This window comes from Aotus nancymaae, unplaced genomic scaffold (assembly GCF_030222135.1).
Source record: "Aotus nancymaae isolate 86718 unplaced genomic scaffold, 86718_ANA_hifiasm-v0.15.2.pri h1tg000057l, whole genome shotgun sequence".
Taxonomy (NCBI): Eukaryota; Metazoa; Chordata; class Mammalia; order Primates; family Aotidae; genus Aotus; species Aotus nancymaae.
This window is the reverse complement of record NW_026988471.1, coordinates 12,005,644-12,030,296: the sequence shown is the minus strand read 5'-3', so window position 1 is coordinate 12,030,296 and position 24,653 is coordinate 12,005,644. Positions and strand designations below refer to the sequence as shown.

Below are 24,653 nucleotides of genomic sequence, written 5' to 3'. Positions count from 1 at the left end.
TTTATATTTTTAAGAATAACTAGGCTGGGTGTGGTGGTTACACCTGTAATCCCAGCACTCTGAGAGGTCGAGGCGGGGAGATCACCTGAGACCAGGAGTCTGAGACCTGCCTGGCCAACATGGCGAAATCACGTCTCTACTAAAAATATCATTTAAAAAAATTAGCTGGGTGTGGTGGTGGACATCTGTAATCCCAGCTACTCGGAAGGCTGAAGGAGAATAGTTTGAACCCAGGAGGGCATCCTTCCTACTAAAAACTTAAAAAGAGATGATAGAATATATCTTTGAATTAATAAAGACTTGAAAATTAGAACTGAAAGCAAATAAACACATATTGCGACTGAGGTTGAGTGGGTTTACTACTTCCAGAAACATAGGATCTTGAGCATTAGCACCTACAGAAGCCTTAAAGATGAGACTTTGAACCAAATAAGCTAAGAGTTGCAAATGAGACCACTGCTAGTGCCCTCAAATGTCACAGCATCAGTGAAAGTACATCACAAAATAAATCTCCCTTCTGCCTAAAAATTAGCAGCAAAGCTCATCGATCTCTACTGGCACCTCACAAGAGTTTGGACTCTAAATTTATACCACCTGAGTAACCAGGCAGAAATAAATATGAAAGGCTTTAGAGATCCCTCAATAACACAGGCTATATAGGTTTTCCCACAGGGCGCAGAGGACTGGGAAGAGTGAGACCTTCTAACTTTGAGCTCACAATTAAAAATTGCAAAATGCCTGAGGAAACAATGCATCCTGAGGACAATACAGCAGATACAAACACGAGCATTGTTAAAACCTAAGGCATTAGTCAGTACAACAGAAAACTTAAAGACAAATGATTAAACACAAAGTCAGAAAATCAACACATTAATAAAAGAAAGAAGGGACACATAAAAGCAGGCAAATTTGACAGAGAGTGGAATTTTTGGAAATAAAAAATGTCTTCCTTGAAATTAAAAACTTATCAGATAGATGAAACACAGATTAGACTTATCAGAGTAAGGAACCAGTGCAATGGGAAATATGTTTTATTAGCGTTCCTGGAATAAAGCAAGGAATGATAAGGATAAGATCATTACAAAGAGATCATTGAGGGAGGATGGAATGCGAAGGTCCAAAATGCATCATCTACCAGGAGAATACAATAGAAAGAATGGTGGGGGTTGGTGCGGTGGCTGATGCCTGTAATCTTAGCATTCTGGGAGGCTAAGGCAGGGGGATCACCTGAAGTCAGAAGTTTCAGAACAGCCTGGCCAACATGGTGAAACCTTGTCTCTGCTGAAAATACAAAAATTAGCCTGGTGTGGTGACGCGCACCTGTAGTTCCAGTTATTGGGGAGGCTGAGGAAGGAGAATCACTTGAACCTGGGAGGCTGAGGTTGCAGTGAGCTAAGATCATGCCGCTGCACTTCAGCCTGGGTGACAGAGTGATAATCCATCTCAGAACAAAAAAAAAAAGAATGGTGAGGAAGCTGAGGAAGCAATAGTTAAAGAGATAATGGTTAAAGATTTTTTAGAAGCGATGAAATATCATGAATTGTCAAATAAAAGTATAAAAGTAGCACTCGAGGAGAAAAAAGGGCACTTGCATACACATATATACACACTTAGAATAACAGACAGATCAGTTAAAACATCCAAAGATGGGAACAGATTCAGTAATATGTACCAAGGGATTAGAGCTGCACCCAACATATAGTAAGAAATCTGTAAGACTTAACTCTTCTTATTATCCTTACTTTACTTTTCTATACACTAATGAAATTTCAAAAGCAGAATAAATGGAAAAACAGGTTGTTTCATAATAAAAATGTACACTTTGAAATTATTTGTATAAAATTTAAACACAGAAGCCAGTAGTATTTATGAGAATGATACATAGCAAATATGAGGATAGGTTACCTGTGAAAAGAAGAGGTTAGGAATAGAGTGGTGAGGCTTAGGTTCTATTTCTTAGATTTGGGCACTAAAATCAAATTCCGAAGCAAACACAGCAACATGTTCACCACTGTTTAACTCAGCAGTGGTTACCTCCACGTACAGCTGTCGAGGTTGAGCTCCATTATGGAGGCCCAGCCCAGTCAACGATTTCCCAACCATGTACCCTGCCGCTGTGTGAAAGACAGAAAGCCTTTCTCTACTTTGCACAAAGATGTGAGCTTCTGGTGGCCCTGTGCATAAGTGGGTGCCTGTTATATTACTTTCTGTATTGTTCTATGTTTGAAATAGTTTCTCTCTCATAAAAGGAACCATAACTTCCTATCTGGAGTTTAGTAAATGGGATCCCTGTTGCTCAAAATTTGTCACAATTCCTGTGTAATTATATTACATCACCCGACTTCCCAGTTTTCTATTTTTCCATCATCAACCAATACTACACAGGCTACTGTGGGCCTCCACCTCCCTTCCTGAGGAATGGGATAAGGACTATAAGATGATTACTCCAGAAATCAAGTTCAGAAAACACAGTTTTCAACTTTCTCCAAAAACCATAGTTTCCAATTGTCTCAGGCAAGTATTGGAAGGGCTGATAACCTAACCACCTTTTATGTCCCACTGTTAACAGATTAAGAAGGCCCACATCACTACAGCTGGGCTTGGTTATTAAGGGAGAATTTAGATACAGTAAAAGATTAATGCAAAAGAATACCAAGGAGATCATTTGGCCAGTTGGTGGAGGTATAACTTGTATAGTTTTTTTTTTTCTTTTAACTATGTTATTAAAACAGCTGAAATACCAAATGCTGATGAGAATGTGGCAGCTGGATACATTTCTGGTGGGAGTACAAAACGGTACTGCAACTCCAGAAAATAGTTTGGCAGTTCCTTAAAAAACTAAATATAAGCCTGCCATATAACAATTATACTCCTGGGAACTTATCCCAGAGAAGTGAAAAATCATGTCTACATAAAAACCTGTAGATAAATAAAAATTATATAGGCAACTTCTCTGATGACAATACAATAATACAATAACTAACTTGGTGGAAAGGGAGGAAAGCCTTACCACCTAGAACTTGTAAAATTTTTCTCAAGCAATTTTAAATGAAAGAGGAAATTAAATCTGAAATTGCAGAGTGTTTTGGAAATGGTAACAATAACAGCATTGGATATCAGACCTATATAGATTTAGCTAAACTGTGACTTGAGGAAGATTCATCACCTTAAAAATATATTTTAATTAATGAGAATGGCTGGATTCAAATATATTAAAAATATTCTACTCAAGATGTTAAAACAGTAATGAACCCAAAGAAATCAATAGAAAAAAAATGAAACTAGAAATAGAAAATAGAAAAATTATAGAATATACAAACAAATTCATGATTTTTCTAAATTATAATAAGATGTAAAATGCCATTAGCTAACTGAATCAAGGGGAAAAAAACAAGTACATGAAACAAGATTGCAGAATAAATACAGAAATTTAGAAAAGTTATGAGACAAATCTATTTTAACCCTATGAAAATAAATTTGGAAACTTGGATACACAACAGATAAATTTCTAGGAAAATATAAATCTACAAAATTGACCTTCCAAAATACAGAAGATAGGGACAAACCAGTTAACATAGAAGAAATGAAGAAAACTGTTGAAAAAATACTACCCCCCAAGAGAAAAAGAAAACAAAAAACCTGTGCATGAATAGCCATAGCAAATGCATGTGTAATAGGCAAAAACCAGAAACAACTCAAATGCTCTTCAATGGGTAAATGGGTGAATGAACTACAGTCCATCCACACCATCGAATACTCATCAGCAATAACAAGGAATAAGCTATTAATACATGCAACAACGTGCATGGCTCTCATTGTGTCATAGTGCCTAATGAAAACGATCCAATCTCAAAAGATTACTTATTTGAGGATTCCATTTCCATAAGACTCTTAAATGATGAAATTATGGAAAGAGCAAAGCAATGAGTGGTTGTCAGATGTTGGGATCAGGAGGAGGGAGGTTTGGGTGTGAATATAGAGATAGAGGGAGAGAGGTTTTTGTGGTATCTCTATTATAGGAATCTGCATGTGTGATAAAGTGGGTTAGAATGAGGCACACATGTGTGCACATGAAGGAAAATCCATTCATATAAAACTGGTGAAACTTGAAAGATGGATGGATTGTATAAATATCAATGTCCGTTTCCCAACTTCCTGATTTTGATGTTGTTCTACCCTTTTAAGTACAAGTTATTGCCACTAGGAGCAACTGGGTGAAGGGTACAAACGGGACCACATTAATACTTTTGCAGTTTCCTGTGACTCTATGATTACTTCAAAATAAAAAGTTAATGTAGAGGGAACAGGAAGAAGGAGGAGAAGGAGAATGATGTATGCTTCATTTCCTGGCTTTGGGGTTAGGACTTTTGCTCTGGCTTGGTTGTTTTCCACATGGAGCATGTGAGAGTCCAAGAAATCAAACAGTGATATAGGTTAAAATATACATGGTTACAGTGTTAGGCCTTTTGGTGAAGGGGATTGGGGGCTGGGGGCTGGTCATAGGGGTTAAGGTGTCATGTGTTTTTTGAAAATGCACCTCAGTTCACTTTGTAATGATTATTCCCAGCCCATAACTCCCCCAAGTTGAGGACCATGGTATACATTTGGTGGGTATATGAAGGATGTTGATTTCAACCTCACATTGGTTTTCAGTTGGAGAAAGAAATGATTATTTTCTCCACAGTCAGAGACTCAGAGACATCTGATCCACTTTCAGGTTCACTCTCAGGTTCACCCCCCAAATGACTCCGCAGCCCACACAGCTGTTATTGGGCAAAGGGCTTCAAGTTTCAAGTTAATTTCTTGTCATGACCAACATTTCAGCAGAGGAATAGAGACTGCTGTTTGGGTCTTAGGATTGCTATCAGGATAACGTTTAGCAATGTTGAGGCTGATAATCCCATCCACTACTGCTCAGAAAAAATGCCTTGCAGTAGGCAAGTCTTTTAAGATAACAGGGTCAGGTAAGTATTTCAAAAGAAACTTCATGCTCTCTAATCCTCAATGTCCGCTGATAAAAGGTGAGATAAATAACAGCAGTGTAAGAGGCAAACCCAGATAAAAGGTCTGTGTTGAATTCCATAACATTATTTTTCATTTCTGAATTTCAGGCTCAAACTATGGAAAACAAATTCTTCAGTGACTTTCTGGGAAATGTTTTTGCTATTAAACCTGAAGTATGGAGCTATGTGACTTCTGAAAGATGTTGTCTGATCATGGATTCTTAACCTGGCTAACAATTACAGTTAGGAATTTACTGTCCTTCAGGTTAGAGAGGCATTGTTTGTCCCCAGATAACCTGTGTCCTTATTCTCCCTCTTCCACTTGCTTGCTGTGTGACCTTGGATGAGATAATTTATCTCTTAGCATGAGTCCTTTTATTTGTAAAATAAAATTAACAGTAGTACGTACTGCATAAATGTTGGCAGTATTTGAATATGCTAATATATGCAAATTACCACATACAGTATTGAACTCATGGGAAAAACTCAAGCTCAATCCTTTGGTTTGAAAGTCACCTCCAAATTTCATATGCTGGAAACTTAATCCCCAATGTGGCAGTATTGAGAGGTGGGGACTTTAAGAGGTAATTGAATCAGGAGGGCTATGCTCTCATGAGGGGATTAATCCGTTCATAGATTAAGGGATTAATGGGCTAGTGGATTATTGGATTAACATGAGAACTGGTGGCTTTATGAGAAAACAAGGAGAAACCTGAGATAGCATACTCAGCCCCCCTCACCACATCATACCCTGCACTGCCTCAGGACTCTGTAGAGTCCTCACCAGTAAAAAGGCCCTCAGCCAATAAGGCCCCTGGGCCTCAGACTTTTCAGCCTCCAAAACTTTAAGAGTGAATTATTTTTCTTTATTACCCAGTTTCAGTTATTCTGGCTCAGAGAATAAGCTTATAACATACACAGGAAATGGTAACTAATATATCATTATTAGCCTTTCATCCAAAAAAAGAGAAGGCACCAAAGATGCATCATGGATTCAATTCCAGCCTGACATTGTTAAAATCTAGAATATCAGAAACTATAGCTAACCATCAATTGCTTAAGTGTTTAAATTAAAAAAGGAAGAAAGAGTCAGGCACAGTGGCTCTCGCCTGTAATCCCCTCAGGCTGAGAGGCCAAGGTAGGAGGGTGGCTCCAAACCAACAATTTGAGATGAGCCTGGGCAATGTCATGAGACCGCATCTCTACAAAAATTTTAAAAATTAGATGCGTGTAGTGGCATGCACCTGCAGTTCTATTTGGGAGGGGAGTCTGAGGTGGGAGGATGGCTTGAGCCCAGAAGTTCAAGGCTGCAGTGAGCTATGACTGTGTCATTACACTCCAGCCCAAGTGACAGAGTGAGAACTTGTCTATATTTAAAAAAACAACAACAACAACAACAACAACAACAAAAAAAAAAGGTGGGAGAAGGGGAGGCGCAGTGGCTCATGCCTGTAATCGCAGCACTTTGAAAGGCTAGGATGGGCGGATCACTGGAGGTCGGCAATTCAAGACTGGCCTGACCAACATGGAGAAACCCCATCTCTACTAAAAATGCAAAATTAGCCAGACATGGTAGCGCATGCCTGTAATCCCAGCTACTCAGAAGGCTGAGGCAGGAGAATTGCTTGAACTCGGCCGGCAGAGGTTGAGGTAGCTGAGGTCGCGCCATTGCACTCCAGCCTGGGCAACAAGAGCAAAACTCTGTCTTAAATTTAAGAAAAAAAAAAGAAGATAGATACATTTATGATTCAAGATATGAGCAGAACAGGAGATAGTATATATATGGAAATATTAAGGCTTTGAACAATTATAAGAATGCCTTCCTGTTCTATAAAAATTATAGGAGGAAATGCCGCAGATCCAGTTTTGACTGTATCACCCCATGGAAATACAGGATAATGCCCTCACACTGCGGGCCTTATGGATCCTGTCCCACACAACTGTAAGAAGCCCTCAGCCTTCCTCCCAGCAGGCACTACCTAGCCAACCAACCTAATGTCCAACTGAATCAATTCCATAAAGAATGATTCTGATTATACCCTTCTTTGACAAAAATATCCAATAAATTTTCAGTCTTTAAGAAAAATTACAAAATCTGGAAATATATGGTATACATTCAGCCCTCACCACAATATTTCCAAATGTCTTTTCCACACTCATGTTCCGCTCCCGCTGTCATGAATTTTGCGCCTAGAGGTGGCTGATCACACTCCACAAGCCCTGCATGTTCGGCTCAGCCTCTGCATCGCCATTGGCTCCCCTTTGAATCCTTGCGCCACCCTACAGCCATGTGCCACATACAGCTGTCCCTAATCTACAAAAAAGGTTCAAATGCTATCTATTCTTGTTTACCCACAACCTTTCTGTGTTAGTTTTCTGTGGCAGCTGTATAATTATCCCAAATTTAAAAGTTCAGAAATGTATTTCTCCCACCTTTGAAGTCCCAAAGTCCATAATCAAGGTGTTGGGAGGCCCTAGGGAAGATTCCCTTTCTGACCCCTTCTAGCTTCCTGTTTTCTACATTCTTCTGGCCTGGGGCCTGTATTAGTCAGGCTTCTCCAGAGAACCAGAACCAACAGGATGTGTGTATATATACACTGAACAACACAGGGGTTAGAGGCTCTGACCCCCTCTCACAGTTGAAAGTCCTCAGATAACTTTTTGACTGCCCAAAAACTTAACTAGTAATAGCCTGTGTTGACTGGAAGCCTTACTGACAACATAAATAGTGAGTTAACACATAAACAGGCTAGTTATCTATATATATATTTTATGCATTCATGACATACCTAACTTTTGCCTAACTTTTTTGATACTTTTAGGCTATGCAACTTGTCTTAAGATTTTTTACATGGTCACAAATCTCCAAACATTTTTCTATTTATTGAAAAAAAATCTACATATAAGCAGACTTGTGCACCTATGCAGTTCAAATCCAGGTTCTTCAACCTGTGTTGACAGACAGACAGACAGACAAATGAAAAGAAAGATAAGAGTGTGTTGAAGATGATAGATAGATAGATAGGTGAAAGACAGGAAAAAAAGTAGAGACATTTATTTTATGGAATTGGCTTACATAATTATGGATGTTGGTAAGTTCAAAATCTTCAGGATAGGCCAGCAAGCTGGAGACACAGCAAAGAATTACAATTCCAGTCTAAAAGCAACATACTGGCACAGTTTCCTCTTGTTCAGGAGAGATACAGTATTTTGTACCAGTCAGGAATCAGCTGATTAAATGAGGCTCACCCACAATTATGGAGGGAATCTGCTTTATTTGATATCTACTGATCTAAATGCTAATCTCATCCAAAAAAATCACCTGCACAGAAACATCCGAAAAATGTATGACCAAATAGCTGGGCACTATGGCATAGCAGAGGTGACACATAAAGTTAACCATCTCCTGGCTCCATTTCTCCACTTTCTGAGACTGCATCCACCTCATCTCTCTGCATGTCTTCTCCTCTATAGAGCATTTATAAAATGCATCTGATTGCATTTACAGCCCACCTGGATAATCCAGGATAAGCTCCTCCTTGCAAGATCTCTAACTTAATTACATCTTCAAAGAGTCTCTTTCTAAATAAGGTAACGTTTATCTGTTACCACATAAGGTAATATTCACAGGTTCTAGGGATTAAGAAATAGATGTATCATTCTGGGGCTCCAATCAACCAGCTATATTCCCCCACACCAAAAGTAACATTTTATTCTTCAAAAGTTTCAAAAAACTTGTCCACATCGTTAGTATACATATGTTAGGTTTTTTCAATTATATTACTAACACAATCAACAAATAGATATCAATCACCCTACTTTATGACACGAATTGTGCCAGTTGCTAGGGTTACAAAGAAGACTAACACTGGTCCCGGCTTTCCATAGCTCCCTATCCAAGGAAAGTGTATATGTAAAGAAGCAATCTCAAATTCAATATAATATGTGCAACATGCAAAATATGTTAGACACCCCACTGTGCTCACAGAGCACGATGCATTTATCCCTATGATAACACCAGCTGTTAACATGTCCATATCCCTCTCTAGACTGTAAGCTCCATACATATCTTTCTTAACTTCTACATCCCTACTGCCTGTACACTGCCTAGACTATGGTAAATATTCAGTGAAATGTATTGAATTAATTAGTTAATCTAACAAAATAATAAGCTCCTACTAAATGCCAGTACTTTTCTAGATGCTACAACTATAGCAGTATAGAAATCATCCAAAAACCCCTACCTTAATGAGACCTGGTAGACTAGTGGAAAAATGAGTGCATGCACAAATTAATTAATGGCTAAACAGTGTGCTTTGGAATGACAGAAAAGAAGCAACGCTCTTGATGGAGAAGGTAAAATAAGTCTTGGATTCTAGAGAGGAGTTTTAGAGGTGAAGTGAGAGCAGAAAGAGCACTCAGATGGACACACACTTCCATGATTCTGCACTTAACTGCTCTGTCATAGACCATCATCCTTGAGGAGAGAGTTCTTTATGTTTTAATACTTCTATGACTCATGCTTAAATCAATGTCTTGAATAGAGAGTACTTTTAAATTTCAACAAATGTCTAGACTACTGTGCTATTCCTTATGGTAGCCACTAACTCCGTGTGGCTGTTTAAATTTTAACTAATTAAAATTCAATAAAATTAAAACACTAGTTCCTCAGTTGTGCTAACCACACTTCAATTTCTCAAGGGCTCCATGAAGCTGTTGGGTACTGTATTGGAGAGTGAACATAGCCATCCTTGTAAAATTCTACTGGACAGTCCTGGTCTAGAATAAAGGAATGAAGTGACAACAATGTCTTACATTTAGAGCTGCAAGTACTTGCACCTCATATATCCAATTTCCTCATTTTACATTTAGAGACACCAAGACCCAAGAAGGCAAAGCAACTGTCAAATGTTTTTGCCCAGTTGGTCAATATCATGGCTAAACTGGAGCCCAGGTGTGTTGACACACTCCATGATGCATTGCAGTCTGACCTCTGTAGCTCATTTATCCTATATCATACCACCCGACTTTTGCTCTAATGTTTTTCAAGAGCACACGTTTTGTTGTAAGGTACTCTATTGTAGAAAAATGTACCCAGGCCTTTCTCTGATGACTATGGGCAGGGCCAGTGAGAAATTTATAAGAAGGGCCTAGATAGCTCTGTCAGAGCCTTGGAACAGTTGATAAGGTCAAGGAATGAGTGTAGGCCTATCACCAGCTAAAAATTAACACTCATGAGTTGCAGTGACAAATCACTAGAGATGTGGAAAAAAACAGGAGAAAGTAGAGAAACTGAATTATGGAAGAAAGGCTTGCATTACAAACGCTTGAGCCCACAGTCCATTTCTCCTCTTACCGTGGCCTTCAGTAACTTACCTTTTTATGCTGAGACTTTTCCTTATCTGCAAAATAGAAATAATGACACCAACATCACTAATCAATATATATTGTAAATTGATTACATAGCAACTGACCAAAGGAAACTCTAAAAAGTATGGTAGCTTTACAATGATTATAGTATTATCCCTAATACTATCATAATAATAAGAAGAAAACTATTAGAAAACAGGTTCGAACATAATAATAAAAGCAAATGTTTATAGAGCACTTATGCATTAGGCATTAATCTAAGTGCTTTGCACATATTCATTTATTTAATGTCTATAGCAAGCCTATGAGGGATAATACTACTATTCCTGTTTTACATATACAGAAATTGAGGAGCAGAGGGACTCGCCCAAGATCATCAGCTGGGAAATCTAAAGCTGAAACTCAGGTAGTGGGCCGCAAAAGGTATACCGTTAACCACCCTGAGTTTGAAGGGAAGGGCCCTGCTTCCCTCCAGAGAGGGATGCTTTTACAGTCTCTCCACCCTGCAAGAACCCATGAATGACCCTTTGTTGAATGAGTACCCTGGAACTGACAGATGAATCAGTGGAAGGTGGGAAAGCTGAAACCCATGGTACCATAGGAACTGGGTCCCAGAATAATGTGATGACTCAGGGCACCTGGTTTCTTATGGGCTGCTTCTGGATCATTCTCAGGTGCAGCTCCACATTTTTTCTTTCAACTCTTGCAAATGCAGCACTGACACTTGGTTGAGCTAAAATACAAACAGCCCCAGTTTGGCCTCAGCCCTCCTGAGCTAGTTCCTGTTTTCAAAGCTTCACAGGTCGTTGAAACATAGATGTCCTACCTAATAATTTTAACTCTGCCAAAAGTGTCTCCGGTGGAAAAGTGCCCATATCCAGTCTTCATTGGTTCATTTGTGTAATAAATACTTATGGAGGGTGACATGTGCCAAGAACTGTGCATAGAGAAACAATACAGACAGGTGTCTTCTGTAAGAAGTTCAGAGCTCATGAAGGACACAGATATGTAAACCGAAAATTAAATCAAGTCTTGAAATTTTGTAAGAAAGTCTACGTATGGAAGAGAAGGTGCACAGAAGAGAGTGGACTGAACTACCTGAGAGGCCAAGAAAGATTCCACAGGCTTCTCAACTCAGTTACTTTTCGGATGAGACCAAAACTGGAAAGCTAATTTTTCTGGAACATCCGAGGAAAGTTTGCTCCTGGACTTCTGGGTGTGTGACTTTTCTCTCTTGCCTCTGTTTTGAGAAACATTAATGAACATTTGCACTGGGTAAGATCTGGCTATCTGCCCTATTTGGCTTAACCAAAAATTTGAAGCAAATTCTGAGGGGTGGGTTAGTTTTTCCAATTCCTTAATTAAACAACTGGAAAGCTCCATGAGAGTCATTCATCTTTGTATCTTTTCAAATGACTTTCACTGAAAGGGCCACTATGTTGGAGTCACCACTTTCCTTTAAATAATATTTCTACTGTGTTCTTGGGCTGTTTATTTTTATAGTTCTGTGTATTTGACCTAAAGCTTTTAACCTTGTGTGTGTGACCTGAAGTGACTTTATTGCAAAAGGGTTTGGCTTATAAATCTAAATAATAAATATTCAGTCGTAACACAAGGAGAAGAAATATCAGAACCGCCTGTTCCCTTGAGAAATGTAACAGCAGAAAGGAAAAAGTATGAGGAAGCTCACGTAAATGAGTGGCCACAGAAGGCACTGAAACCCTTGAGCAGGATTGAGAAAAATCGTGTCTGGGTTATAAAGCATTCTATTACAAGGATACATGCACACGAATGTTCATTACAGTACTGTTTACAATAGCAAAGACCTGGAACCAACCCAAATGCCCATCAATGATAGACTGGACAGGGAAAATGTGTCACATATACACCATGGAATAACATGCAGCCATAAAAAACAATGAGTTCGGTCCTTTGTAGGGACATGGATGAACCTGGAAACCATCATTCTCAGTAAACTGACACAAGAACTGAAAATCAAACACCTCATGTTCTCACTCATAGGCAGGTATTTAACAATGAGAACACATGGACACAGGGAGGGGAGCATCACACATTGGGGTCTGTGGTGGGGGGGAACTAGGGGAGACACAGCGTGGAGTGGGGAGTTGGGGAGGGATGGCATGGGGAGAAATGCCAGATATACGTGAAAGGGAGGAAGGCAGCAAACCACATTGCCATGTGTGTACCTATGCAACAATCCTGCATGTTCTTCACATGTACCCCAAAACCTAAAACGCAATAAAATATATATTTTAAAAAAATGAAAAAGAAAAATTAAAAAAAGAAAAAAGAAAAATCATGTCTATCAAGTATGTGACATACACCAGGAGCTGTGATTCCTGCTTTGTGACATAATCTTAACGGTGCAAGCACTGTGAGAGAGGGAAAACCTGTGACTCAGCAATGTCAAGAAAAGTTTCTAATGTTACCTCGATATTTGGTACAGGGATGAGAACTTAGATTACCTTCATGCAAAAGCTTTTGCTGGATCCATTATTTCACACATCCTCATTATTAAAAGCTATCAAGTTCATGAAACTGGTCAAAAGATATGGCTCTTAGGAATTTGGATTAAGTTGTACAGAGAACTATGAACTACCATGCAGAAAGACCATTTGAGTTCCTATAGTTTCTTTTCTTTTTTTCTTTTTGAGTTGGAGTCTCTCTCCGTCACTTAGACTGGAGTGTGGTGGCACCATCTTGGCTCAGTGCAACCTCCACCTCCTGGGTTCAAGCGCTGTTCCTGCCTCAGCCTCCTGAGTAGCTGGGACTACAGGTACCTGCCACCACACCAGGCTAATTTTTATATTTTTAATAGAGACAGAGTTTCATCATGTTAGCCAGGCTAGTCTTGAACTCCTGACCTTGTGATCCTCCCACCTTGGCCTCCTAAAGTGCTGGGATTACAGGCATGAGCCACCATGACCAGCTAAGCTCCTATAGTTTCTTAATACCCAACCTGTTCACGCCTAGGTTCCTCTTCTATCTTTTTTTCTTTTTGATTCAGATATTTAGAAACATTTGTCTGCTGACTTCCACTTCTAGCAATACTACAAGTGGCAGACAAACATTCCTACTATGAAATACTGAAACAGCCAGATCAAAAAAGCATCCAAGAACTGCTGGGGCAACCAGGATCTGGAGAGTTGATGGAGTGAAGGGAATCTTCTGGGAATACCGCAGTTGATGTCTCATCCCCAGAGTCCTATCTGCCACCGTGATCCTGTGGCCTCCCCAGATCCTGTGGCTGCCCAGTGTGAGAGCTTTAACCCTCCCAAGTTCCTGTGGTCTCCTGCCATCCTCCAGTCTTCTCTGCTATTCCTGCATCTTCAACATCACACCAAAGACCCCAGAGCCATCTCTGCATCTCCTGCTGTGAACTTTCATCTGGAGAGGATGCCCCACCAAGCTTCTCATCGTCTCTCATTCTTACATTCTGTACTGCCATGTGCAAGGGCAGAGTCAGTTGCTGGGGTCTCTGGTCCTATATTTCCCAGCCTGAGTTGTCATCACCAAATGCCAAAGAGCAGATGGCTTAAGTAACTGACATTTACTTCTCACAGTTCTAGAGGCTGGATGTCCAAGATCAAGGTACCAGCAGGGTTGGTTTCTTCTGAGGTCTCTCTCCCAGGCTTTCAGATGGCTATCTTCTCAGTATGTACTCACGTGGCCTTTTTTCCGTGCTCCCACACCCTTGGTGTCTCTTCCTCTTCTTACAAGAGCACCAATTCTACCAGATTAGAGCCCAGTCCAATAGTGTCGTTTAACCTTCACTATCTCCTTGTAGAGGAGATTACAGTCACATTGGGCATTGGGACTTCAACATTTGAATTTGACGGAAGGGACACAATTCCGTCCAAACAGATCTGATGTCACAATTCATTCCCTTAGCTTTCTTACCTCTTCCTTAATTATACTTTTCTAAGCCAGTCCCAGCATTTCTACTTTATTTGATCTAGTGACCAAATGAATGAATTAATGACTTTAGTTACCAAACTACCCTACTTAAGACAATGAAGAGGAATGCTTATGGGAACATTTTTATAAGTTCCCTCTCAAATTATTAATTATTTTTATCCATTTCTTCAACTTTTATTATTCAATAATTAGCTAAATTGGATGTTCAGTATAAGCTAGCTTGTTCAGCTGATAAATATCAAACCTACAGCAATAAAAATTGATTATAGTAGTATCATTTATTGAACTTCTACCAAGTGTTAAGGTACCTGGGCTATGTGCTTTGCTTCTGTTATTTTTAATCATCAAAACAACTCCCAAAATAGTTGTTTTCACATTTTACATATTACAGGTAAAGAACCTAAGTCTCAGTACTGATAAGTGTGTCTGTATTCACACAGCAGATGAATAACTGACCCCCATGGTTTGAACCAGGTTTGTTATTTCAAAATTAATGTGCTTTCAACATCAGAAATCCATTCAATGGATAAATTTACCCTAACTGTTGGGATTTATAGAATATCAAAAAGAACTTGCAGACCTCTATCAATATCTTACAAGTGCCTGTGAATCCTAGAATTCTGTCATAGGAACCTCTAATTCATATTTAACCCCTATTTATAGATAAGAAAACTGAGGGCAGAGAGCAGAGCTGCATTACAACTTTCTTGGACCCTAGGGTACTTTTGCAATATAATATTATAAAATTGATTCTTATAGACTATTATAATCTATATCAATCTTATAATAATCTATAATATAATTTTAATAATTCATTATACAGATTATTACAAGTTCATTTTTTTCTTCTTCTTCCTTAAGATAAATTAAAACATTTTTCTGGACCCTTGAAAGCTGACACTGCTTGCTGTGCCTAAGGGGTAAGTTGGCCCTGCCAAAAAGGTTGAGTGACATTTCCATCCATGTATATCTCTTAGTGAACATGCCAGAGTTAAAGGCCAAGTCTTTTGCCTCCAAGTCTGTATCTCTCTGCACTGTATTATGCTTTCTTCTATTGGAGATTTGAAATGTGTAATACATTGGTTTGAAACACATCAAAAAGCAACCACTTGGTTGTAGTTTTGAACCTGTATTGAGTTAGGGGTACAAATTTTATTGGAAAAATGAAATAATCCTTAATCAAGTAAGGCAAGGCCAACACTGTCATAATGATAGGCAAAATCCTGACTCTTATACAGAATAAATGAAGTAAGATGTAGATATTCATACACAGAAGTCCCCTGAAATGGGAAGCTGTGATAGAATTACTTCTATGACTTGTTTTATTCTACCATAAATAGGACTTTCCTAAAACATAAGATAACCATTATTCCTGATGTGGTTGCTGGATTTAGATGGATTCTTTACAAAATGAAGGCTTGGGGACATTCCTGGAAGCCTCCTCTTCCATGCTCAGCATAGAGATGGGTAAACAGTATTCTTAGAACGCAACTGTGCCTATCCATTTCTGCAGGTGACTTGATGACTAGGAAATGCTATTGAACTTGCTCTTTATTCATTAAGATCTGTGAGTTGTCTCCACATCCTTGGGCCTAGGGTTTGCCATCAGTGTTGCAAAAAATTACACTAAAGCTAGACCATTGAGCAGGCGAGTCATTGGCTCGACCAGGGGATCTTATCTAGGGAAACCAGAGAGATTTCAATGGGTAAAGTTAGTCAGAGTCCTTAGGTGGTACTGAGGGTTGAGAGCTGAGTTAAAGAAATGAAGTTCTCAGGTCCAATGAGAAAAGGTAAGAAATTATGAGAGTTAATCTTATATCTATCAACTTAGCTGGGCCACGGTACCTAAATATTTGGTTATACATTATTCTGAATGTTTTTATGAGAGTGATTTTGGAAGAGGCTAACATTTAAATGGGTGGACTTTGAGTAAAGCACATTGTTCTCCATAATATGGGAGAGGGGTCCATCCAATCAACTGAAAGCCCTAATAGATGAAGACTGATCTCCTGTGAGCAAGGAGAAATTCTGCGCAGATGGTCTTCAGGCTTGAACTGCAACATTGACTCTTCCCTAAGTCTGTGGACTGCCAGCTCATCCTGCAAATTTTGAACTTTCCAGCCTCCATAATCTTATGAGCTAATTCATTAAAAGTCATCCCCCCAATATTTATGTGTCCTATTGGTTCACTGGAGAACACTTAATTGATTAATTGACATTGATTAACGTTGATTTATACCGAGGGAGACACAACATCAAGATTCAAAGGCTGCAGCTCTTGAATGGGATGCTGATGCATATGAGGTAGGTTAAGGCAACAGGGTGAAGGCTGGTATGGGCCTGGAAGTCTGTGGATGTGTCTCTGTTTGTGACAGCTGCCTTTGTGAGCTGAATGTGTAAGGAGAATGAGGCTCATCCACAGGAGAGCAGTTTCCTACAGCTTCAACATTACCCTCTGTGACCACAAGCTAAGAGCCTGTATTCATTTTCTGTGGCTGCTGTAATAAGTCATCACTTAGTGGTTTGAATTAACAAAAGTTTATTCTCTTCTTGTTAGTTCTGGAGGCCAAAAGATCAAAATCAGTAATAATGGGTTGAAATCAAGATATCAGCAAGTCCAAGCTCCCTCCGAGGGCACTGGAAAGTGCCTATCTGTTCCTCACCTCTTCCAGCTTCTGATGGCTGCCAGCATTCTTTGGCTTGTAGCTGCATCACTCCAATTTCTGCCTCCATCTTCACATGATCCTCCCCTCTGTGTGTCTATTTTCCCTCTGCCTCTCTCTGTATAAAGTGACTTGTGATGATATTTAAGACCCACTTGACAATCTATGATAATCTCTTTATTGTAAAATTTTTCATTGAATCACATCTGCAGGACTGTAACATATAAGGTAACATTGAGAGGTACCAGGGTTTAGGGTCTGATATCTTTGGGGCCACCGTTCAGTCCACTGTGGATTCCATTCTCTTTTCGGCACTGCCATTCGCCTCCTCTGTTGGCATACATTAGAATCACGACCACTAGAACTTTGAACTCCTTACTTTATTCTGTGCTTATGGAATCTGTACAGTGGTTCTGAGTGACTTCTTCTGTTTCATGTGAAAAACTTTTATGCACTCTTGAAAACATGCTAGTCTTTGTTGCATGTAAGTTACATGTAAATCATTCGCACAACCCTAGAGAGTTCTCAGGACAGAAACTCCATGCCCTGAGGTCAACAGTCTTCTCCCTCTCTCTGCGCACAGCATAATAGTTACAAACATGTCTCTGGTCCAGAGTTCTAGATTTAGATATGGAATCAGTCGTTTGCTAGCATCATGACTTTGAGGAATTTTTAACTTCTCCTAAGTTCACCATAAAATCAGGGTGATGATAGGATCCACTCTGTAAGATTGTTATCAGAGATTCAGTTTGTACATACTAGCATGTAATTCAGTAGTTGTTCTATGAGAGTCAGCTCAGATAATGATGGCAATGCCTGGTCTCTGTCTTTCCCTCCCTTGGGCCTTAATAATTGGATTATCAGTTGTCCAATCACTACAAAGCCTCTGGGTCCTTTAAAAATCATCAAACTTCTTTATTTAATTTCTGAGTGTTGCTTTCTGAATCTTTTACCATGATTTTAATTTCATAATTTTTGGCAAATGGTATAGAAAAGCAGTTAGGAGCACAATCATTGGTATCAGTGAGTGACTCTCAGCCTGGTTTCTTCCTCTGTGAAGTAGACATAACCATAACCATCACATGGATTCCTGCAGATGGCACATAAGGAAACCATGTAGCTATGTGGAAGGTAGTAAGTGATCAATACATGGAAGCTATAGTTATTTCTATCTTTTGCAGAAGCCATGAGGAAGGGAGTTGCAGAGGCAGTAGCATCAGGTGAGTCTGGGCCATGTGCAGTCCACTGCATGTAAATTTGGTCTTCATGTCACTCTTAAATCCTTTCTCTTAAGACACAACTTATTAAAACCATCTGCCAGCCACCCTTGGTGAGCTGAGGCTAATTCCTGTTTACTGTAACTGTCAGAATGTGTAAGGAGGCCTGAGGGTGGAGAGTGGCTGGAGAAAAACACAAAAATACTTTGAAAAAAACCAAAGAACCTCTAGAATGACAAGTGTCCTCCTGCAACTGAAAAGTCTTTGTACTTAAACCTCCTAATGCCAGCGGTGTTGACTCATACAAAAGGTTGCCACATGTTCTGCAAGACTGAACGTGTTATTTCTACTGTAACTGTGTTATCAATGAGTCCAGACTTGAAACTCCACCAGCTCCCGATGAGGGGCAGGCTCCCTGACCTCAGTGGACCTGCAGAAGGAAGGCACTCTTGCCCTTGGCAGAAAGGCAAATCTAACTGGAGCTGCCTGATGGCATTTGCTGCAAGGACCTGATACCCCTCTTTGGCTCCCTTTAAATGCCAGGCACAGATGTCAACTCGCTGGCTGTGGTATTCAGTCCTCTCATTCTTTGCTGCACATGTGTGGGGTCCTTTTTCACCAGGGAAGACCTAAAACAAATGTCCAGGCAAAATCTGACATTAGACAAAGAAATTCCAAATCTCAAATGGCTTCAACTGCTTTTGCAGCTGTCTCAGTAAAATTCTTCCCCACTAACACCAATAGCTTTCTTCTGTCCCCAAACTTTTAAATATTAAATTCTCCATTCAAGTTCAAATAACCCTCCAGCTCCTTTCCATCCTACCCAACCCTTCCCTCACTTTTACCTTCTCGTTAACTCTTCTTTTTCCTATGAAAAAGCTCAGGAAGAGTTCAATTTTTTGAAAGTCTTGTTGTTTCTGTTTTAATCCTATTGCACCTCCTTTTTTTTTAAATTAAAATCCACATTGTGGGGCTGAGCATGATGGCTCATACCTATAATCCTGGAACATTGGGCAGTAGAAATGGGAGGCTTATTTAAGGAGTTTGAGGTAAGCCTGGGCAACAAGGCAAGAATCAGTATCTACAAAAAATATTTAAAAATGTTAGCCTAGCCCGTTGTCATGATGTGTGCCTAGATCCCCAGTTACTTGGGAGGCTGAGACAGGAGGACCACTTGATCCTGGAGATCAAGGTTGCTGTGAGCTATGGTCATGCCACTGCCCTCCGGCCTGGACAATAGAGTGAGACCCTGTCTCAAAAAAGTAAAAAAAAAAAAAAAAAAAACACCAGAAGGATATCTACCTTAGGGAAGAAAAAACAGCTTTGATTAGAGATTAAGATGGGTTCAAATGTTGTTCTTACCACTAGTTATCTGGGTAACTTTGGGCACATGAGTCATTAGCATGTGAAGAGCATTACCTGGAATTGTGCAGTGGACAGATAAGCTGTGTTACTATGGACCCTGTCTCTGAGCCATGGTTCCATATTCATAAAATGGGAGGATACTTTCTAACTCATGAAATTATAAAAGAAATACATCTAGTGTAAAAATGGTCTGATAATGGTAAAGCAAATTTAATTAGAAATGTTAATAAAAATTGCAATGAAACCAATAACTTACCTTTGATAACTTGTTTTGTGTTCTACAAAGATATTAATACATCATATGGCACAAAAATGCAAAGACATCATCCAGTCTAATACCCTCTTTGATTCTTTGTCCTGAACTGGGTTGTTCAATAAAGGAACTTAAAGGCATTCTTTTTTTTAGATGGAATCTTTCCCTGTTGCCCAGGCTAGAATGCAATGACACCATCTCGGCTCCTGCAGCCTCTGCCTCCCGGGTTCAAGCAATTCTCCTTCTTCAGCGTCGTGAGTAGCTGGGACTACAGGCATGCGTCACCACGACAGCCTAATTTTTTGTATTTTTAGTAGAGACAGGGTTTCACCATGTTGGCCAGGCTGGTCTCAAACCCCTGACCTTAGGTGATGTGCCCACCTCCGGCCTCCCAAAGTGCTGAGATTACCTGCATGAGCCACGGTGCTCGGCTGAAAGCTTTCTGAGTAACTTGTGTCAATGTTTATTTTGTTAACAGTTAATTCATTCTCTAGGGTGAATCTTAGTATCCCTTTCTACTACCTAAAACTTGGTTCAGACTTTGTTTGAATGCAGGGCCCACATCATAGCCTAACATTGAGTTGAAGAGAGTGAGGAACGTGGGGCCTTAGAGAAGCAGTAATGGTTCCCTCTACACATACTCTGCCAAACTGGCTTCTTTTCAACAAATTTTTACAACTGCAACTGACATAAAGTTAATCCAAGCCTATGATGACAAGATGTTAGAAAATGCAGTGTGTAATTTGTAATTGAAACATTGACTGTTAGATCTCAAGATACATAGAAAGGGTCATTAAGATGTGGCACATTTTGGGGTCTTCTGTCTCACCAATCACAGATTCAGGGCCCTGACATAAAGGACGAGTCCTCTGCCACTGGGCTTTCTCACTTTCTTGTTGGTTGTTATTGGAACAAATGAATCATCTTCTCCCTTCTACCCTTTCAAGGAGGCTTCTCAATCTGCTTTGCAAACACAAGGAGTTTGCTTTTTCCTAGGGGACTCACCCTTCAATTTGTCCTGATGTATCTCCTCCTACCTTAAATGCAGTACGGGTATAATTTGGACTTATGCTCTTCTACCTTCTAAAACTCCCCTGGGAGCAGCTTAGCACATTTGCTGCATGGTGTAAGAGCTCTGAAAATGTTAGCTGCTAGTATTAATATTATCAAATGGCCCAAGAGAGCAAAGAGGAGGCCACAGTGCCTTTAATGAGCTGGCCTCAAAAGTCACATGCTGTCATCTCTATCATACACTCTTGGTCACACAACCAGCTCTGATTGACTGTGTAAGGAAATTAGCTAAAGGTGTAAATACCAGGAGGCAAACATCATTTGGGAGTTCTTGGAGGCTGGCTACTACATATATTTCCATGCTTTTTAAATTGGCATCTAAATTATTCTTCATAAATACAAATAGTTCTAAATGGTATACTTCTGTGTGTATATTATTCAAGTACATAGTTATGTTAGTATAGATTATGTAAATGTAAATCTGTCTTAATAAAACTCTTACATCTGTAGATTTAATTTTAGATGCCCACCATAAGGTCAATTAAAAAAGAAATTTGACCCCATTTTAAAAATTAAAATAAATATATTGATATCCATTGCTGTCATAACATACTTCTGAATTCTTATTCTAACAAAAAGAAGGAGAGAGAAAGAGAAAGAAAGACAGTGATAAGAAAGAGAGAGGAAGTTGTCAGGCCTTGCTGGGAGTCTGTTACCTGGATTCGGTAAGCCTGGTATTTCTTATGGATGCTAACTTTGCTTTGTTCTAGAAGGATGCTTCCTTCAGAGAGATGCATTTTCCACTTATGTTGTAATATTCCTTTGTTGGAATAATTTTACACTTTGGGCCAATGCACCATGCAAGGATTCAGAATGGTCATATTTTGATTGCAGTCAAAGGACAATTATGTAAGGCGTGTGGGATAAAAGAACAGGTAGACCCCAGGTGTCCTCCTAGGCAGGTCAGAGCACCTATGGGTGTCACGGATCTAAGCTGAAATCTATCCTTGCCTTCACATCCTCGGAAGGTGTTTGAGTAGTGCTCCCAGTGGTACACATTTCCTCAGTTGGCATACCTGAGCTTAAATTACTTAATACAATTTTAAGTACAACATGAAGATTGTATGGCATGTATTCATTAAGTATCTACCAGAGAATTCTAATTCCTGACATCAAAGTTCTCATATAACTGCCTGTTCTAGTGCAAATAAGGGCTTCTCTAACACGGACTTCTACATCCTTCATGATGAGAACCATGTACTCCATGTCTATATTCCCCCAAGGTGTCATCCGGTGCTATCAGAAACAGGACATTGATGGACACTGAGTAGCATAATGCTACCATTCCTTCTCCATACCCTCATACATCCATGGCCAACATCATTGATGTGGCCTCAGAATTCTCTGCAACACAAAGTCCCAGGTGGCCCTCCCAATCTACCAAACTTAACACATCAGTGAGACCCTATTTCCCATCTTAGTGGCCAATCCATTGCTGTAATGTCAATAAATGCCATAACAGTTTGCTTGACAGTCTCTAACTTTGCATGCCAAAAAGTCTCAGAAAGATCACAGTATCACATTGCTACATTCTATTCTCTAGAGAAAGTCATAAGAGCAGACCAACCCCAAGGGATAGAAAATTGTGTCACTGCTTTAAGGGAGCTGCTGCAAACTTACCTTGCAAAAGACATGGATACAAAGAGGAGGAAAATTTTAGCCAACCTTTGCAACCTACCACACGTATTTTCGGCACAAGTAGCATTCTGCTATTTGGTTCCTCACCCACAACCAGGCTGGACTTCTCAGTTAGTATTATTTGTGAGAGATATATGTCAGGGCACAGCATAAATGCTTGGAATTTGAAGATGAATGACATAAACCCCTAAATATCTTCAAGGAGTTCACAATATAAGTAAATAATGAACCAGTTCAATTCGAATACATTGAGCAATAGCTCTGTAGCAGCCACTCTACCTGGCAATAGAGAGACAGAGAGGAGTGAGACCCCACCTCTCATCTGGAGAAACTCAGAGAGGAAAGGAAAGAAATCAAGAAGCACTTTCCTCTTCTGTAATGAAGTATGTCACAGCAACCCCTGGCATTTCTTAAGGCTCAGATTGCCTTATTCTCACATTGCCTTCTTTAAGAAAAGACACACAGTATAAGGTTTGTAGGGAAAAGAGGAAAGTGGTAACATGAGTGTGTACCGGAGGTCTCCCCCACTTACCAGCTGATGAAATGGGCTTTCTGTACTGAGCCTCTCCATCTCTGTGCAGATGACAACGTATGGCCAGGACGCTGCCTTGGAAGAAGGGGTACTCTGTATCCTGAGATGCTGGAGGTCTCCAGGAAATTCAGCAGAACTATCCCACCCCAGCCTTGATTGTCAGGCCTTTCTGAGGGTCCATAAATAGCACTGTTTATAACAGATATCTATAAATATACCTGTTATGAAACTGCAAACATCAACTTTCGTCTGCTGTATATGCTTAGATTCCCTGATGGTCAGTAGCAGATAATTATTGTAAGTTAGGCATTATTGAATTTGAGAACTACAGAGAAAACACTATTTCTTGAGTTGAACTATGCAAACAATACATCCATACATCCGGGTACAGAGGTACTGTGGACTGATCATCAGCTCACCCTTCAGGGACACAAAAAGGAACTAACCCTGAGCTTCAGTTTTCTCAACTGTAAAGCAAGAGGTGTGAGAATCAGACTGGAGTCTCTGGGACCTCTTCTTCTTCCCTCAGCTTCTACTTCCCTTATATTCTATGTTACAGTAAAAATTCCAAATGTCACCTATCAGTGGGGCTGCTCTCGGCTTTTTAAAAGCCTTTGAGGTCAGGTGTTATGCCAATATTGCTCGTAGTTCATTAGGAGCACTCATCTAGCATAGCATTGAGGAGGTAGAGAGGGTGAAATAAATCACTAAGGAATGAATGCATAAATGACTGGAGGTGACAGGCAACACTAGGATGGGAGACGATGTTCTGGCAGGAATCAGACCTTCGGCTGACAGTGTGAATCATGCAAGTCATGCTTCTTGCCAGCAATGTCCCAACGTCAGCAGAAGACAAGCCCGAGCAGTGACATGACTCCCATGACCCATTCCTTCTTGAAATATCAGCCAGGCCACTTCCCCCAGTCACATGGGATAGGCCCTGGGGTTGGGCTCCTCTCACATTCTTAGGAATGCAAGCTCTTGTCTTCCCAGGGACCCTCAAGTATATGCCACATTGCTAATGTCCTCTAGGGAACAGCTATGGGAACAACCTCAGGCCTTGCAGGAAGGAAGAAGGTTCAGGGAAGGCCATGACTCACAGTTATTTTAAGCTCAAGTTCTCTCAGTTCAAGCAGAGGTCACACTTCTTTCTTGAAGGCAGAGGAGCCCCAAACCCGGTCTTGGCTTAACAGAAAGAATGCCATCTTGGGCTTTTAAGAAGGTGACCTCTGCCCCTGTCCCCCAACCCTCACTCCAGTGACGTCCTTGAGCTAGTGCCTTGACTTCATGGAACTTTGGTGTTTCAATCTTTAAAGTTCATCTATTTAAAAATATTAATTGAGAACCTACTACATGCCTGGAGTAGTTCTGAGTGCTAAAGATAAGGTTGTTAAAAGGAAAAAAGAAGTCTCTGCTCCTAGGAAAAGTTTATTTTAGTGGTAGGACACAAACAATAAGCAAAAAAATATATAGTATGGCAGGTGATGGCATATGCAGAAACAATAAAGCAGAGCTAAAAAAACGATGCCGTATGGTGGCTCGTGCCTGTGATCCCAGCACTTTGGGAGGCCAAGACAGGAGGATCACTTGAGGCCAGGAGTT

The 24,653-nt window shown here is 40.0% G+C and overlaps 1 long non-coding RNA gene across 1 annotated transcript; it reads right to left on the bottom strand.

Moving 5' to 3' along the window:
* Positions 1-17,137: 17,137 nt before the first annotated feature.
* Positions 17,138-23,734, bottom strand: LOC135269655 (uncharacterized). Its single transcript, XR_010337890.1, has 2 exons — positions 23,052-23,734; positions 17,138-18,821 (listed from the first exon to the last, which is right to left on the bottom strand). It is a non-coding gene; the product is annotated as an uncharacterized LOC135269655 (long non-coding RNA).
* Positions 23,735-24,653: the final 919 nt, after the last annotated feature.